Here is an 18987-nt window from a genome sequence, read left to right on the forward strand (position 1 = left end):
TCATATAATCACAACACTGATTTGTGGATATAACTTACATATTTATATTATGCAATACTTTTCTCACATCAGCAATGCGCAGGGAAAAATTAAATAGAGCTGTGAAGCCTGCGAATTGGAGTTGTTATATTTGTGACCCATTAATAGGTGTTGATTCTGGCACAGGAAGGAGTGCCACTCTCATCAGTTAGTGTCAGCTACTGAAGGGGTACAAGACAACATTATTGAGCATAGTTTGGCGATATACTGCTCCGGTAGGGATAATACCTTAGAGAGGCTATATGCAAAACAAACTGATGTAGCCTGCTGGATCAAGCATGCACTTCCTTCTCGCAATACTACCGAGGTACGCGGGACTGCCGTTTCGTACGGTGCCGACAATTTCTGTACACATCACTTTTGGCTATTATCAACAAAGTAATACCTACATTTCTATACTGCGCGTATCCAGTTCTTTGGACATCGTTGCCGCTAACAGTTGACTGCGTGACGGTCGACATCTTTTAGTTTGAGCTGCGTCCGGCGCCGTCCCATACATATCGTGCTCGCAGAACGTCTCTTTCCTCATATGCATCGTGAACGAAACGTGCGGAGTACACGCACGCGTGTGACAACCAGACCTTTTGTTGAAGATGCTTCGAGTATGTGACCCCAACAGGTGCTTTTCTATATGCACTTTCGTCACATTGTCGTCGACAAAAGAGTTGTTATACACCCGGGTTACGTTTCCACCACTTCCATACGGAATATTCTTTTCGCAGGTAAGACGAACTAGAAGTGCTCAAAATACCGAACGATACGAGACAAGTTAGTAAATGCGTCAACTGCCTTTATTACGTGGAGTCATCCACGTAAACTCCCGCTCGAAATGAAGATGCGAGACGTATTGACATTGTTGTTCGGCCACATTTTACAATACGCGTCTTTCGTTTGACCAGACCACATGCAGCAAATTTATTGCCGTCGCTGTGATCCTCGAGCACCTTTTGGAAGTCGTCTGCTCTCACCGCTGCAAAAAGGCGCGAGAGCAGACGATTTGTTCATCCAATAAGCGGTCTGCCATCGTAGCGGATATCGCTGTTGCCAACAGAAATCGCAATGTGCTGGCGCTGTTCTTATCAACTTAATTCGTTTATTTAATAACCGTGACGATTCTGGACGAGCGAATTCACAGTATTACGTTTTCAGCAATGAGAAATCGAATGGTATGCTTTGTGGATGGGCCAGGGTGTACGAGACCGTCCCTTTAATGAAAATTTGTCGCCCTCACAGGCTCCCACAACAACATACGGAACGATATTCGAAATGGGTCCAGCGACTTGAGGAAGTGAATGTGAAATCCTACAATGACTGCAAGCACGACGTCATGTGCTCCACTCATTTTCAGCAATGCTCCTTTTATGGTGGACACAGTCGAGCTGTACTGAAGCCTGGTGCATGCCCTAGCGTTCCGTTCCAGGTCAACAAAGTATACATGTTCAGGTGATGGAGCTTACACTGATTCATTCCTTTTAGTGTGAATGTGCCTCTGTACATCTCAGTGAATTTTCTCAATTTTATCCTGCTTGTGCTTGCGTGCAGGTCATGCAAGAGTATACCCACAGCAAAGTGTGTCTCAGATGCAAACCTCTTCAAGCATTTGCCATGAAGCCATGACACAGGAAGGGCTTCACTTGGGCCATTCAGTTGAAAGTCTGCTTGCGGCGTACTTTTTGCTTGAGCAAGGGTTTTTCAAATCCTTTAAAAAGTAAAACACTAATTAAAAGTACATGATCGCTGCATAAATGTACTTTTTAAAAGCCAGAAAAGCCAAAAAAGAGTGGCCAGATAGTTTGTGTGAGGCATATTCTTCTACCACATGTTACATGACTAAAATTCATGTACTAACCACGAAACTATGGCTTAAATTTTTGTGCGATTATACCAAAACCAAGGAAGAATCTCCAGCAAAGTGCGCGGGCACTACAACTGTCTACATCAAACAGCTATGTGCTACTACAGGTTCTACATCGTGGCTGCTCAGTCGATCATCTCTTTTATATGGGGAGTACCGACACTGACAGTGCACCGTGGTGTGGCGTGGTGAATGCGCCTGTGTAATACAGTCACAGCTTGTTACAGAGAAAGCCAATGCAATTGTATTTTCACTGAAACAAAATAGAATCATCTCTTGATTGATGAAATTCACAAATTCCTTTATTTTATAACAGTGCCCTTTCAAACAAAACCCATGTCCTTATTTATTGCAAAATTACAGGCCTCGCTTTATGAATCTCAATTAATTATAATATTTTGCAGGAATATTGACCATTCATAAATTGTGTGTTAATTGTATTCGATACAATAAAGTAGACCACTCATGATCACCATCCATTCTTTTAATATAGAGGTGTACCTGTGTCGAACAGCCTGTGTACCTACAACATTATATTTACGGTCTGACTTATTCAAGTTAAACTCATCTCCTACTGATTATTACCCCGAATCAGTTGAGCCCCAATTTTGGTTGAACATGATCTCTGTCTGAACTCCAATCATGTATCATATCTACTAATTTGTGGCAATATGAATACGTATGTATGATGTAAAATTATTTTAGTGCAAAAATAAACTATGCAAGGCACGTTTGATGTCACAACATTCAGCATTTGTGACCATTAATAGTGACAACTATATATTTGACTTCCTTTACCTGAGGTCCAGTTGCACAGAGAAAAGAGAAAAATTACGAAGCTTATAACACCCAAATGCAGCAGCAGCACCTGATGTCATCCTGATTTACAGATGGGAAAATGAAAGACTGTACCTCCACATTTTTCTTCCCTTTTCTAGGGAGCATACTTAAAAAAAAAAGACAGATGCAAGTATAGTTTGCTCAGACGTAGCGCTGTAGAACAGCATCCCATCCACAACTACGTTTTGACATGCTCCTACAGCAGCAGCTACATGTCTGTCGACTACCCCGTGAAACAGCTTAATTTTACTGTACTGTGCTCTAATGAAATCGTGACGGGCATTAATAAACAGATTTTCTTTGTTGCAACAAAGTTGTGTGTTGCTCTCTCATTCACCTACACGTTTCCCTCTACTTCGTGCATTCGAATAGCTATTCTGCCTGAATCACGGCAGATTGTGATATCGCACATCGACCTACAGAGCTCTGTGCCAAGTACCGTCCACATGCGCAATTCATTCGATGCAAACAACTTGATGCATCTGCTAATAGTTCAATAGCATGATGCAGCTAGCACGATGATCCATATGCTGCGTACTTCACTTCACTAAACTTGAAACGAACCCACAAAAACGAACGCAGGTCATTGTTCATGATAGAAGTGGTAAAAGGCACGCAAATGTAAAGGCCACAGCACCGACAACACTACTCCAACGAACGCGACGACGTAAACAAGGCTTGAAGCCCGGAAGCCACAAATCACCAATTTAACAAAACTGTGCAGCATATTGTAGATCAAGAACTTCAAAAAATACGTTTCCTCAATTCACAAACCGACGATTTCGCATTATCTTCGCCTTCGCAGCGCTTATTGTTGACATTAGGAGCATTTAGGCTTGGCTTGGACAAGTTGCCAGTTGGATGGCTTGGATTGAATCTGTAATCCAGTTGGATCCAAACAATCATCCAACTTTAGGCACAGTGTGCCCAGACACTATATACTTTGCGCCAAGTATGGGGAGAGAAATTTCTGTGCTAATAACTGTGTGACGTCTGATGGCTGCTGCCGCCGTTTGACGCGCTGAATAGGAAGAAATGCATGGGAAGATGGCGACTTACTCCCACCTGGGTATTCAGATCCACTCCTTGCATCTTGTGCTGCAGAATGCTTCAACCGCATCGCAGAACGAATTCCATCTAGTGGGTACAGGCCTCACCACGTATACACCGCAGTGCTTTTTAATAATGTCTGCAGCGGATTGACCTTTGCCTGTTCGATAGTGCTGTACATTTTTTACGACACTTTCGGCTATCCTGGAAAATTCCCAGTCCTGCTCAGCGGGGGCTGTGTGATGCGTCGCCACCAAGTTAAGGGTATGCGCCGCACATCGGTGATGCGGAGGCAGACGGACGCCAACATGTTCACGTCGTGCATCAGCCTGGTCACGTCAGTAGCCGCATCATCTGCAGAGTCTCCGACTTCCTCCTCTGCTCCATAAAGCCTAGTTTATATAAAGCGCATCAAGCTTACAAAAGGTATCACGCGGGCAAGTGGAAACATGAATGCAGAAAACTTGGAAGCGTACCTGAAGACATTGAGGAAATTTGGCGCATTCTCGGTGATCACTTTTGTCACTTTGCCGTGGATATCGTATTGACTGAATGCTTCTGACAGAGCATATCGTAAGTTACTCTACCAGAGAGGCGACGAGGAGTCAGTGCAGCGGTTCTTCTTTCAAGGATATTATGATCCAACCAGAGTACCATGACACCGAGGAAGGAACTGGAATTGAAGCATTGACAACACGATTATCAGAAATGTTGAGAATGCGGGCGGTGATAGAAAGGGTTGAGGATTGGGCTAATTGGTATTGATACATCTGAACTGAGAGTACAAGGAACACGTACAAAGAACGGAGAAACAGCCCCGGTCCCGTCTGTAGCGCCCGTCCTGTCTGTTTCTCCGTTCTTTGTCCGTCTTTCTTGCGCTCTCAGTTCAGAGGTGATAGAAAGCTTTCACGAACACAATCAGCCATGCGACTGTTTATCCAGTGCAGTGTTTACAAAGGCACCGGAATTATAACCAAATGAATGCAAAAATGCTTCGACCTCTTTCATTTTTTCTGGGCGGGCAAATAAAAAGACAAGGTGATGCTGATCACAAAAATCATGCTGCACTGGAGGAAGTAGTAAGCCTTTAGGCATTGTACCTGTGGAAGCTGGTCCAGCAATCTGCCGTGAGAGCAATGTGTTCCACGCCACTGAGAGTGTGGACAAGTTGCTGTTTTATCTCCGCGAACTTCCTATCGAGTCGTGTCATGAGGACGCGCCGAGTAATCAGTTTCGGTGTCGGGGCCAGTGTTTCTAATAGTACACGGAGCGCTGGCACGTCAACCCGGGTGCAGACCTTGAATAACCAAGTCTTCAACGAGTTGTCGTATTGTTCTTGTGAAACCTTTGCATCGAAAAGATCCAATCGCTGTTGCTTCAATGGTCACACTGTGGTCGTTTCGTAAGGACGCTTTCTACTTAGGAGGTTGTTCAATTCATTGAGCTTGTATGGATGAACATTCTGCAAAAAGAACACTTGTATTCTCTAGTTAGAATCATAAGCTTCGATGAACATGCTTCGATCATAAGCTTCGATGAAATTTTTGATCGTTTCGATCAACAATTTACAAACAAGAAAAACAGTTAAAAATAAGTCATAAAAGCGCGATAACAGTTCAGAAAACACTTCATGAAATACAATTACAATGCAATTCATTCAAAGTAAAATCACAAACTTACTTTGATACCTACACCTACAACTCATCTACAGCTGGCTAACCTTTTCAGTGACTTCCATCTTTCTTCATTACCTTGATATGTTTTTTTAGGTTGGAGGTTCAGGTCTTCGCTGCACAGATGAGCTTTCTATCGGGGTGCAAAGGAGACAGTTGAAAAATAAACTGCGCCATTCTCTTTTTCTTCCATGTACTCGAACATGCTTGCTACAGCAGGCCATGGTCTCTCCATTGCGTTCAGCTGACAGAGGCCGATATGAGAATTACCCTGGTGTCAGACCCAAATATATACGGAAGAGTCCAATGACCAAGAAAAGCAGTCCAGAGTTAAGAGGGCATACCAACTCTCCGTCCCAATGTATTTCCTATGAAATATTACATTTCCATGTTTTATGCTTTTTCTCGGTAACCAACACGCAGATTTTAACGCCGGTGGTTTCACTATAAAGAGTAAGACGAGATGAATTGGATCACGTTTATACATTTCTGATACATGTCGTGTTTTATCGCGACGTCACAAAAGTAAAAAATACACAATTTTTCTCGTCCATGTTTGAACAGGTTTTATTAAACTTCTATAGCCCTTCTTAAAACTTCCCATTTATTTTCTCTTGAAGTGTTTCAGGAATCGATAGACACTAAATTTATATGCCTACCACTGACACACAGACACACACTGACTTAAAGCCCAGTGAACCATGTCACTCTGTGGCACCATCTGGTGATGCAAAGAAGAAAGCGCGCGCACGGTATCCATCCGCTGAGCAAGCGGTGCGCGTGCGCAGCTCTTTCTCTGTCGCTCTTTCATCCTCTTTCTCCCTCCCTCTTCTCATTAGTTTCATGGCCTACTGACTTGGGCATGGCCTTGGAGATCAGTGCAAAAGGTTGCTTAGCTGCTCGTAAAGAGATTATCCTCTGAGCCTGCATAGTCGTGCCTGTGTAATGTAACGGGAAAGCACACTGAGACCAGCAACCGTCTTTCTCTCTCTCTCTCTCTCTCTCTACGCACGGTGTGCGTATAGAAGAGTGAGACGAGTTTATTAGCTTCACTTGAAACGTCAATTTGCCCATTCTGCCGGTTTGAGTTTGTGCGATCTCATTCAACTTTTTGAACTGTCTCTTAAGGCTAACGAGAACCTCTCGAAAATGGTTAAAAATTGGGCTGTTCGGTGCAGCATACTTTAAAAGCGATAAAACCTGTGCCTGTGTGATGTGTCGTCTTTTGACTTGTTCCCCGGCACGGGGGTTTTATCGCTTTTAGAGAGAACCTCTCGTATTTCCGGTTGGTGCAAGCCGGGATCTACAGTCATTTTTTACACTAACGTTCAACAGGATTGTGCTGTAATGTTCGTAATGCTGCAAAAATGTTAAAAATTCTTCCGTCGCCTCCCATAGTAATAATTCGCCGTTTCCTTTTCTTTTCGCTAAGAGTGCGCGCCTCAATCAGTTCCCAAGTTCTGAAGTTTTCGTGAGGACCTCGATATTCCCGGTTGCGAAATCCACGATCTCGGGGTTCGCGGGGTATAAGAAAAAAAAAAAAAAAAGGTCTCTGGTTGTGTGGACGAAAAAAAATGGTCCCGCAAGCACCTGCGCTGCCAAAAATACAGGGGCGCAGTTGCAGATAGCCGATGGAGCACATCACAGCCGACCAAGTGTTACCATTCCCTCTCCTGATTTGAAATTCTATTAATGGGCAATATAAAATCGATATAATTCGCTGCACTAGTTCGCTAGTGATATCGTCCTCTGGATGCTAGTATTTTTCTACAGTTGGCTAGACACGGGTTTTACAGTTGCCCCCTGCATCTTTTCTGTGTCGATGTTTATGTACAATGAAACGTGTACACTTATTTGGGTGCTAACAGCTTGTTGGCTAGTTTATTATTAGGTTAGTACAAGTTCGGTGTCTGCATTTTCACGTTCAGGGACGAGAAAGTGCGCTTCGGCAGTTTCCCGGGCACAACTGATTATTTTATAGCCATATAACATTTATTTACAGTAGTTTATTTTTCAAGAGGGATTTCGATCACTTTATTTTGAGGTACACCCAATTTTTCGACACCGGTTCACTGGATTTTCCATCTTTCGACACTCCTTGCTGGTCGCGCGGGATGACCCAAAACCTTTACCTGTCTGTCTTGCGCCGCGGACAAAGGGAGGCCTACTGACAAAGATAAGGAAAAGCTCAAGGTCACCGGGGATTCTCCGTTGAACTACTGACTCTACGCTGAACGAAAGGTCTAGTGTAATGTGAAGTACCCTGTCAAAACCAACGGGTGTCTAAAAATATAGTAATGAAGCTTCCGGGTAATAATCAGTGAGTTATGAGACGGAATTCGTACTCCGAGACATTCTCGCGCATCAAGTTCCTTTCATTTTATCTTGTTCATTTATACACACAGTCAGAAACGAAACGGATAAATTTACGCTTACGTCCAATCTTACCCTTACTAAGCGTAAATTTCGACAAAATCGCGGACGCCGTACCCGTCAAGCTCTGTTTTATTCCTAGTACCCGTAAACGCGCTCGCTGTAAGCGTAAAGGGTGGAGTTTTATACATAAATGGCACGGGGAGCATGATTTACTCTTATATCCTGACGCATAAGATTTCGTCTTGACGGATAAACTGAGGCTCTGCGTTGCAGTATATTAGCCCATTACGCCTATATTGACGCGTATTGTTTTTTTCAATTGTTATACGGGCCCTGCCTTCTGAGTACACATGCATGGTTCCGTGTGCAAAGCGGCTTTTCTTTCGCTTGGTTAAAGGTCAGCTACGCCGATTTCCCGATGTGTTAAAACGGTTGTGATATTCAGAACCAGCACATCCAACAGCCCCCAAAACGCACCTTCGTTTCGCAATTTTGTCTTCGTATTACGAAAATTAATTAATCAAAGAAACCAAAACAAGCCAAGGGCGCAGCCATTTTTAACGTAGCCATTTACGTAGATTGGGCAAACCTGCTCCATCTACGTAGATAGAGAATCGTGCTTCTGATTGGATGAAAGCTGAGGCTTTCTCCGTCTTCCCTGGCGTCTTCTTCCGTTTGCGAGGAAATCCAGTTATGGCCGCCGGCTACGATGAGCGTTTCGTCCGAGGTAATCCCGAGAACTACTGAACGATGGAAACAGCAACCAGCGAACTCACCTCAACAGCATTTTCGGCGTGAAATTGTGATTATGTGCTCGAGAACTTCGCAGTTCAACCGTTCAGCTGTCATTCACGTCGATCCGTTTGCTGCTTTTACTACAAGTGCAGGGATGGGAGCGATTGAGCAACAACGTGAGCCTTGGTGGTCGTTTGAGCATATACCTGCAGAAGACTCGTCTTCAAAGGAAGAAGACCGTATTTCTGCCCATGAACATCGTGCGATTGCCAGGCTTGTTACACGAGATACGTATATTGTGCAGCATCATAGCGTGACCGCAATGAACGGCGTAGGAATGTATCGTGACCATTCGAACTGCATTCGTTCAACCATTCGTCGGTTATATGAAAGTGGTCGTTAGAGTTGCCCCGCACAAAAAGTGTTGAATGTAGTTCTTGTTGTGCAGGAGCCGTAAGACGGTAGAAGCAAACAGGGACGCAGACTCGGAGTCGAGGGGATCAGGCTCGTTTAATGAGACAGCCAAGAACGAAAGTGAGCCGAAATAGAAAAACGAGATGGCACGTCTCGAGATCCGCGAGCACAAAAACTAAAACGGCAAGTGCTGTCCCCTGGCAACGACACATTGTAACAAAATATGACCAACACTCCCCCTCAATGAGTCGTCGCTACCTTCAGCCCACACACAAGAGTTCATGTAGGCCAAGACGTTCACAATGATGATGAGTTTTCTTGCCCGTTAGAGCCTTTGTCATGATGTCCGCGCAATTCTCAGATGAGCTGACATACTCTAGGCATATCTTCCCTTCGTCAATATTTTCTCGCAGGAAAAAGTGCCGGAGCTCAATATGTTTGTTCCGCTCTGATGTTATTTGGTTTGTCGCAACGGAAATAGCTCCTTGGTTGTCGACGAACAATGGCTGCGGCTCTTCGACGCACTCGCGGGCGCCCAGTTCTTCCGTGAAGTGCTGGAGCCACAGGAGTTTTTTGGCTGCATGGCACATGGCGATATATTCAGCTTCGACCGTCGATAAAACAGTTGATCTCTGCTTTTTGCTGCTCCACGTTATTGCTGCACGTCCAGCGAGCGTGAACACATATCCGTTGAAGGATCGCCGGTCAACTCTGTCAGCGGCCCAGTCAGCATCGCAAAAAGATTTCACGCGACTGCCGGTTTTCCTGAAGGTTAAGGCATATCCCTTGGTTTGCTTAACATAGCGCATAACGTGCTTCAAGCCATTCCAGTGTTCCTCTGTGGGATTTTCGTTGAACTGGCTCATGTACGCGGTAGCGAATGCGAGGTCAGGTCTTGTACCTCCAGCCAGGTAGAGCAATCCTCCCACTGCTTGGCGGTACTTATGAGTAACTGTGTTGCTATCTTGCCCTTCCTTCATGGGCTTCTGGAATCGCATTCCAGCGTCCAAGGGCGACGAAGCACCTTTAGCATCTTTCAATCCACAGTTGTCCACCATCTCTTCAGCGTATGCCTTCTGATCTAGGGTTAGCATTCCGTCTGTGCGTCGCTGTATCCTCATGGATAGAATGTAGTTCGCCTCACCGAGGTCCTTTACTTGGAACTCGGTTGCCAGGCTTCGTTTGAAGTCAATCACCGCTTGCTCATCCTTCGCCAAGATTAGTATATCGTCCACGTACACTCCGATGATGACGTCTCTTGTAATGTTCACGTAGACACAAGGGTCCGCTTTTGATCTGATCATTCCGATGTCCTTTAAGTAATTGTCCAGTCGTCTGTTCCATTCTCTGCCAGACTGACGTAAACCGTATAGGCTCTTCTTTAGGGGGCATACGTCTTCCTTGCGGCCTTCGTAGAACAGGGCTGGTTGCTCCATGTAGATCGTTTCTTCCAAGTTCCCGTTCAGGTAGGCCGCAGTGATGTCGACTTGGTGTACGACCCATTCCCTTTCGACTGCTAGGGCCAGCAGAAAACGGATAGACTTCAACTTTACAACCGGAGAAAAAGTTTCTTTGAAGTCTACTCCTTCTACTTGGGAATAGCCGCAGGCAACAAGTCGCGCCTTATGCCTCTCCAAGTCGCCATTCTTGTCATATTTCTTACGAGATATCAATTTACATTTTAGAACTCGTCTGTCGCTTGGTCTTGGTACAACCTCCCAGGTCCCATTGCGTTTTAGATTGCCCAGCTCTTCCTCAATTGCTGTCCGCCACTCCGAACCATCCGGCATAGACAGTGCTTCCTCAACGGTAGTTGGATCGGGGATGGAGTCGCTTCGCTTTACAACGCAACAATAGTTTGGGCATGGCTTCGACGCTAGTCTCTCAGAGCGTCTCGGCATCTGAAGATCATTGGGTTGTTCTCGCCCTTCGGGTACTCCTGGTACTCCTCAGGTTGACGGCTCGTCTTGTTGCAGCACGGGAGTTATTGCCTCATTCCTCTCCCCCTCGTTTTGTGCTTCAAACATAAATGTCACCTCTGGGATCTCTTGCAGTTCGTCATCCAGATTTCTGAGGATCTCCGTGCCATCGACCATGGTGGGCGCCTCTTCACTGTCGTCTGGTGCCGGAATTCTTCTCCACATGGTCTACCACCGTACGGGAAACAGTTCTCGTCGAAGACAACATCACGGCTCACAAAGAATTTGTCGCGTTTCCGGTCCCAAAGCTTGTACCCCTTGACGCCCTCCGGGTAGCCGAGGAAAATGCACTCAATTGCCCTTGCGTCCAGCTTTGCTCTCTGCTGTCGCCGACTCTGTGCGCTCCAGGCCTTGCATCCGAATACCCTCAGGTGATCGATGCTGACCTCCTTTCCCAGCCACAACACTTTTGGCACAAGACCCTCTACAGCCTTTGATGGACACTTGTTGCGTATGTATGTTGCCGTGACAACAGCGTCCGCCCATAGTGTTTTGGTGAGGCCTGATTCGATCAGCAGGCATCGAGTCATGTCCAAGAGCGTCTGATTAAACCTTTCGGCCACTCCGTTCTGCTGTGGTGTTCCAGGCACGGTGAGCTGTCGTCGAATGCCGTGTTTCACCAGGTATTGGCAGAATTGCTTCCCCGTATACTCTCCACCGTTGTCACTGCGAAGACTTTGACGGTGGTTCCATGGAGATTTTCTACCATTCGTCGGTACTCGTCGAACTTCTCCAACACCTCATTTTTGCTCTTCATCGGATATACGACTGCGTACCTCGAAAAATCGTCGATAAAGGTCACGAAGTAGTTAGACCCTCCTACGGACGTTGGACCCTCCTATGGACCTATGATGTTCCCCACGACGTCCGAATGAATGAGCTCTAATGGTACTCCAGCACGAGACGAAGAACCGCTACTGGATATGAAGCCTCTTTCTTCGCTGCTTTCCCTGCACGCACGTGGAGCATATTTCGTCTCTATGCAGAACTTCTCCGCAAAGTTCTTGCACGGCTTCTTGGTGAAGGTGTCCTAGTCGACGGTGCCATAGTGCGTAGTCTGCCGCTTTGGCTAGCTTCAGCGCAGACCTCTCTTCCTCTACTCTGTATAACCTTCCCTTCCGCGATGCGGATGCAATGAGTGCATTGTTTTGGTCTCTCACCTCACAGCTTCCCTGATTGAATGTGACCTTATACCCACGTTCTTCAATCCTTCCGACGGATAGGAGATTACCGTCCAGATCCGGTACATACAGCACATCCTTCAGTGTGAGCTCTGTTCCACCACATTCCTTTGGGAGCTTGAAGGTCGCCTCGCCCTTGCCTAGAATTTCCATCGCCTCTTTGTTGGCGGCTTCTACTACTGATGAGTATTCCTGAAATCCTGTGAGCTTCGTCCTGTCCGATGTCATGTGGTCTGTGGCTCCGCTGTCTAAGTACCAGATATAACTTTCCTTCATGCCTGCCTTCTTCGCGGATAGCGCCCTGTGGGATGCCTTCTTCGCCCGTGATGCGTTGCATTTTTCTTGAGACTGGTTTCTACGGTCATCACGATCACCTTCTTCACAGTCCCTGGCGATATGCCCAAATCTTCCGCACGCGAAGCATCTCACATGACGTTTTGCCCCATCGCGGCGTCCTCCGGGCGTATGCCCAGAAGGTCTCTCAGACTTGGAGTCGTACTTAGTCTTTCTGTACCTGGGTCTGAACTTGCTTTTCGACACAAGAGCTTTCGCATCTTCGTCCGTCTCTGAAACGTGCTTTTCGTCGCGCCTCTGTTTTCTCTTTTCCTCGACGAGTAGCCTTGCCTTGACCCCTTTAGTTGTGAACGTGGCTTCGTCTTGCTCGAGTTTGAGAATGAGTGGTTCGTAAGCTTCTGGCAAACCCATTAGCATCACTGAGGCAACTTCTTTGTCCGTGAATGCGTAGCCTCCATTGGAGAGTTTTCTGTGCAAACCCATTAGCCTGCTCAAATACTCCTTCATCGGTTCTTCGCGCTGCTTCCTCACGTTGACGAAGTCCCGTAGAAGTTGGAGGATATGTAGTAGACCATACTTCGTATGGATCTCCCGCAGAATATCCCATGCGCCTTTGGCGGAGGTACAGGCCCCGATATCGTCCAAGTAACTGTCCTCAACCACGAGGAAGAGGAATGTGAGGGCCTTATTGTTGGTCCTCCTTTCGTCGGTAGTCATCTGAGCGTCTATGTAGCCGGGGTCCACTGCCTCCCAACAGCTCTTCTGCACCAGCGCTGCTTTTGCTCTAATCGCCCAAGCGTGATAGTTTTCCGATTCAGTTTCGGTATCCTGAGCTCGTCTGAGAGCGCCATGTCTCTACGCCGCTCCCCTGGTCCCAACTTCTCACTTGCTTCTCCGCAATGATGCGCTTGGTCAGTGACAATCGTCGTCGAGTCACAGTCCTAGGTGTCCTGGGCCCATAACCTGTTGTGCAGGAGCCGTAAGACGGTAGAAGCAAACAGGGACGCAGACTCGGAGTCGAGGGGATCAGGCTCGTTTAATGGGACAGGCCAAGAACGAAAGTGAGCCGAAATAGAAAAACGAGATGGCACGTCTCGAGATCCGCGAGCACAAAAACTAAAACGGCAAGTGCTGTCCCCTGGCAACGACACATTGCAACAAAATATGACCAACAGTTCTGTGGTGTCTTGTTTATCTCGTAGAGCGCATCCCGACATGTAGATCGAGAGCCCTTATACGTATTTTTGCACGTTTAGTTGAGTGTGCGCATTGTTCTATACCACACAGGCAATATTTCATTCATAACGTACGGGTCTATCTTACTGCTTTTGAGTTAGGCATAGTGTCCCCAGATCAGAGTGTATGTATCCTGTTTGCTGGGCGCAACAGATGTTATTAAAGGTAGTGCAACATTTCCCACTTCTGAACCATGCCAGCATTGCCAGAATAAGGAACATTACACTGTGCTGTGTATGCCATACTCAGTTGTCTCGCGACGTATACCCCCAATTATTATATTGTGTACTCCACATGTTCAACAACCAGGCAGCACTTCCCATACCCTAATTTTTTTAACATGCGCTTAAAATTGCACAACTGCCACTCAAGTAACTTTGCCACCAAATTAGTCGGTGACAAAAGGTATATGTACTTTATCACAAATTTAATAACCTTGGTGGAAATGGTTGATGTTGTCGTCTGCCTTGTACGGTGCACATCATAGCAAAATACACAGAGCCCAAATGTTTTCCTTGTCCACAAATGCCCTGTCAATGCTGAAATGCACTTATCAAAATGGGGAAGCCCGGGCTTGCTTGTCGAGAGAAACAAATATTAAACTGCAGCGCTCAACGTAAATAACTGCATGCTCAGCAACTAAGGCTGGTGATGCCGAAGACTTAATATTTATTGCTTAAAATGAACAAAGAAGGAAAGACCAATGCGGCGTATTAACGTTGTTTCAAAAGTACAACACTACAAAATTTGTGAGAGTCAGTTGGTGTATTTTGGTCACCTCCTGCACTAATTTTTCATAAGGTTCAATTGCGTTGCTACCAACCACGACCTAAGCCTGACCTATGATCTAATAATAATAATAATAGTACCTCTCTATGACCTATATGGACCTTCAACACTAGCTTGGTCTAGGTTTCACATGTAGCTTCTAGTGAAATTCGAAGCTGCTCTGTAGAGCTGACAGGAGACTTGCAGAGCAGAGAATTGTTTTATTTATATTTTCCAAAGAACATGTAAAAAAATGTGTGCTGTACGAACTGTATTCAAAGAAATACAAATACAGGGTGTTCAAAATTAAGCTTTCACTAGCACTTTATAAATTGGCGAACAAAAGGAAACTGGTAGTACTTTTTCTGTTCCTTGAGTAAGAAACAGGTGCTACATAATTAGCAGCACCTGTTTCTTACACAAGTAGCGTAAAGTTATCATCAGGTTTCCTGTCATCGCTGTGTTTGCGTAGCGCTCGTGAAAGCTTAATTTTGAACACCCTGTATACTTTGTTTTAGCTATGTGCATGTTAGCAGATTTCAGGTGACCGATGACACAGAAAGCAATGACCACGCAGAGCCTAAGGACCATATTGAGCTCCTTCCATTATTCTTTTTATTGACAGCATGTTGGCTGCCATCCAGTTCATGAAAGTGACCTTTATCGTTGAAAGAACGGTACAACAGTAAGCGAGCTGGTGATAGTGCCGATGATGGCGAGACCTGAAGAGAATATACAAGGGACATACACACACTGTGTTGAGACATTGTGTATGTCCCTTCCTATCCCTCGTCTCAGAGTTTTTCGCTATGGACCTTCATGATGCTTCCTTCGGGAAACTTTACATATTTTCATGTAGAATTTTGAAGGTAGCCAGACGCTGTTATCAGATCACACAGTGCTTTTCTTGAAATAAGAATCCATAGAAGGTACACAGTCATCTTCAGCATTGCACGCATTGCACACATCTATGGGACATGTTAATCACTTTGGAATGTCAAAGACATGTCATGGAGGCCGGCACATGATTAGTGGTGTTGAACAGACAACTAATTGTCATATTTTAGGCAGTTTTGGCACCTGCATGTTGAGACAGATGTATCTCTACATAGTTTGCCATGACACAAATATATGTAGCAACAAATGTACTCTCTACTTTATTATGGTTATTAGTCAACACTGCAAAGAATGTGGAACACAGTCTTGTACCACCTAAACTCTTCAAAATGACCTTCACACACGACACATTGTAGGTCAACGAGACTCCAGAATGATGTGCTCCTCCCCATTGGCTGAAAACATTTTTCTACTACTTTGCATAAGGGGAAGTTAGTACAAGAACCCCACACATTCCTTTTTTGAGCAAATCAGTATTGAGAGTGTTACCATTCTGTGGTGGGACTGCAGTGCATTACGTGGTACAGCACGCACTGTTAAAAATTTCACCGTAGAACATGTCCCCCGTTCTAATGACAGTCTTCTCCAGTTTTTCAAACTGCCACTTCCGATAGTGCTTTATGGGTTGACACAGTATTTCTAAATCTTTACTGTAGTTTACCGGTTGTAGCGGAAAAAGATACCACTGTTTGCGATCATAGGACGCAAGCCAATGCTATACGGCAACAGTACATGCTGCTGTCTAGCAGTTGTTCGTGGTTGGACATGGTATGGTGCACGTAGGGTAAATTCCATGGTTAATGTATCCAAACGTGAACAACTGTTAGACTACATGATGTAGAATGCTCTTAGTAGATTCAGACCTCCAAAGTCAGACACCTTCCTACCTCGGACAACTCCCCATGTCGGACAAGATTTCACTGCACAGGCAGGCTCCCACTGAAACTACATGGGGACGAAATTCTCTATGTCGAACACCTCCCTATCCCGGAAGTAGGACAGGGTTTTCCCTGCTAAGTCGAACAAAACCCTGGCCAAATTACCTCACTATCCGCCCACCTTTGCACCAAAAAGACCTAAAATGAGCCAGTGGCCTTGACTTTCGCCCCCTTTTCCCCCATACTGGTCTCAGCATTTTCTTGCTTTAGTTTTCCGAGTCCAAAAACAAGTGCTGTCAGTCTACATTGTAATTCTTTATGTGAGCACTTGTCTTCGGTTTGTCTACAGCCTTTGGACGCGCACTGCGCCAACGCAATGAAAAGCGGGCTGAGGCTTCAGAGAGAAGTCCTCGCTGCTTGAGAAGCCCCAGAGGTAATGCCATTGAGTGGAATTTGAATGGAATGGAATTGAATCTACTAAAATCAGTAATAATTATCAGTGAAGAGTGGATAGAGGTACCACTACCAGGCACCACCACCAGGTACCACTAAGGACCATATATTGAAGAAGGGGGGTATTTCTGGCAACACAGCTGTGATCTTTTCCATTTTTTGTTTCGGTCATATTCTGTAACTCGCGGGTGTCCAACATAGGAAGGTTTCGCTGTATTTATGTCCGGTGTCACGTCACGAAAAATAATATGTGCTTTTGCACGTTGCACAACACAGGCGAAATGAGCTGCATGTGAGGATAACAACATGAAACCTGAGGCGCGGAGGAAAAGGCATGACTTTACGATCTCTGTGTCAGTTGTGTCATGTTGTAATTGCGTACCAGCTCGCCTTTACCTGAGAATAGCTTTGATGCATTGTACACGCACCTTCGACATGTAGTGTGTGGTGTGTTGTGATAGTAATGCCACTGCCAATTGAAAAACAATGCTCCAGGTGGATTGTTTCAGTACAATCTTGAACAATGCATACCAAGAGGTAGGCATCTGCGTGACAGGTTTACCTGGAAGTAAGAATGTAAATGTTAGCTGAAGTCATTGTGTAATTAACATTATCAATATACTGCTGCAGATCATACCAACAATAGCACACAAGATGTTCCGATATGTTCTGCCAGGAATGTCTCTGTACTCACAATATTAGTACAACAGCTACAGAAAGGCATAAAACAAGTTTTTGTATACATGATACCATTTTAATGCAACAGAAGCTTCTGCAGCATTGCCAGAACACAACAGCGGACAGATTTACCTTACTTCGCCGGAGAAAAAGTATGTACTGTTGCACACATGATGCTGTTTGAATGTAATCCTGAAACGTCTCGAAAAACATAATTTATGACCGAAACACATCAAGTGGAAAATTTCGATTTACCTTACTCAAAACTGAGAAAAGGTATGTGCTGTTGCACACATCAAACTGCTTGAACTGCCCTTGAGCGCTCTGGAAGAACACCTTATTTGTGATCAAAATACAACAGCTGAGCCAACATTTTAATTTATACCTTACTCAAAATTAACAAGACGCGCTGCCGTGTATATGATACGATGATACTGCTTAAATGTACTCTGAAAGCGCTGGACTAAGGACACAAACACCTCAGGCATGGCTGATCTAAGCTAGCGAACAACAGCACGGGCATACGAACACAAGAAGCCGAGCACAAGTGATGCAATGTACTTGATTCATCAGAAAATGAAATGTTTCAGCACCAGGCGTCACTGTTCCGTCAACAAAAACAGATGAACTTTGAAGGCGGCGTCTGGTTTGCACTGGTGACGGCCTTCAGCTTGAAACCCCGACGGTGATAGTTGAGACGTGTAGTGCAAGCTCTTCAGTGGTGTCAGAATGCCTGCGCAATCATTTAACAAATAAGGCAATTCCAAATCTGTACTGAGAATACACCCGCTGGGGCCTAATCTCTAAAGGATGAAGCAGTAACTGACAGATAGCGTATTTTTCTTTTCTATGTGATTGCATTTGCACCGCATGACTGACTTGTCTAACATTACGCGTCTTACCTTTATCTGCTGACTATAGTCCTGCCCCTGCAATCTCCTGCTGCGGATAAGGTTTGCACAGCATCCTGACGAGACATCTTCGGCTTCTAGTGAAACAAGTTGCGTATTGCTTCCGTAACATTCGTATGAGCCAAATGAACAGATCAAATCGCTGCTTTCAAAGGTGGCATCCAGTCGGAGTTGTAACCGATTGTTGCAGTCAATAGCTTTCTCTTTAGCCTTTCGGAAAACTGTGGTTTGAAACATTGGAACTGCATGCTGAATTGTTTTGCAGACGGGAGAAAAACGCTCACGCATTCTCGGCACGCAGCACAGAACACGAAACACACCAGGAGGTCTGTACTGGCCTAGCAAATGCTTTGCAGTCGAAGGAAACAAGACTCACGTTCCTCGTGGGTTCAGTGAAGTCCAGAAATATACTGGCTCCCTAAATCGAATTGTTTATCACGTCACCAATGTCAATCTGCGCACCAGACGGCTCGGCAGAAGAAACTGGCCGGCTTGGCAGAAGAAACCAGCCAAAAGTCATGCCAAGCCGGAGCCCGGGCAGACCACGAATGTGTCGTCGACCAGGGGTTTGCGGGCCACAAGACGGAATGTCAGTGAAACTAAAAATCCACTTTTTTCGGAAAACCGCCAGGAGTTTGGGATAACTATTTTGCACACATAATCAGTGTTCCCTTATGAACACATCGTGTGAGTACCATTCCATTGTGTAACACTAAAAAACCGGCGTATG

The sequence above is a fragment of the Ornithodoros turicata genome, chromosome 1 (assembly GCF_037126465.1).
Source record: "Ornithodoros turicata isolate Travis chromosome 1, ASM3712646v1, whole genome shotgun sequence".
NCBI classification, from domain to species: domain Eukaryota; kingdom Metazoa; phylum Arthropoda; class Arachnida; order Ixodida; family Argasidae; genus Ornithodoros; species Ornithodoros turicata.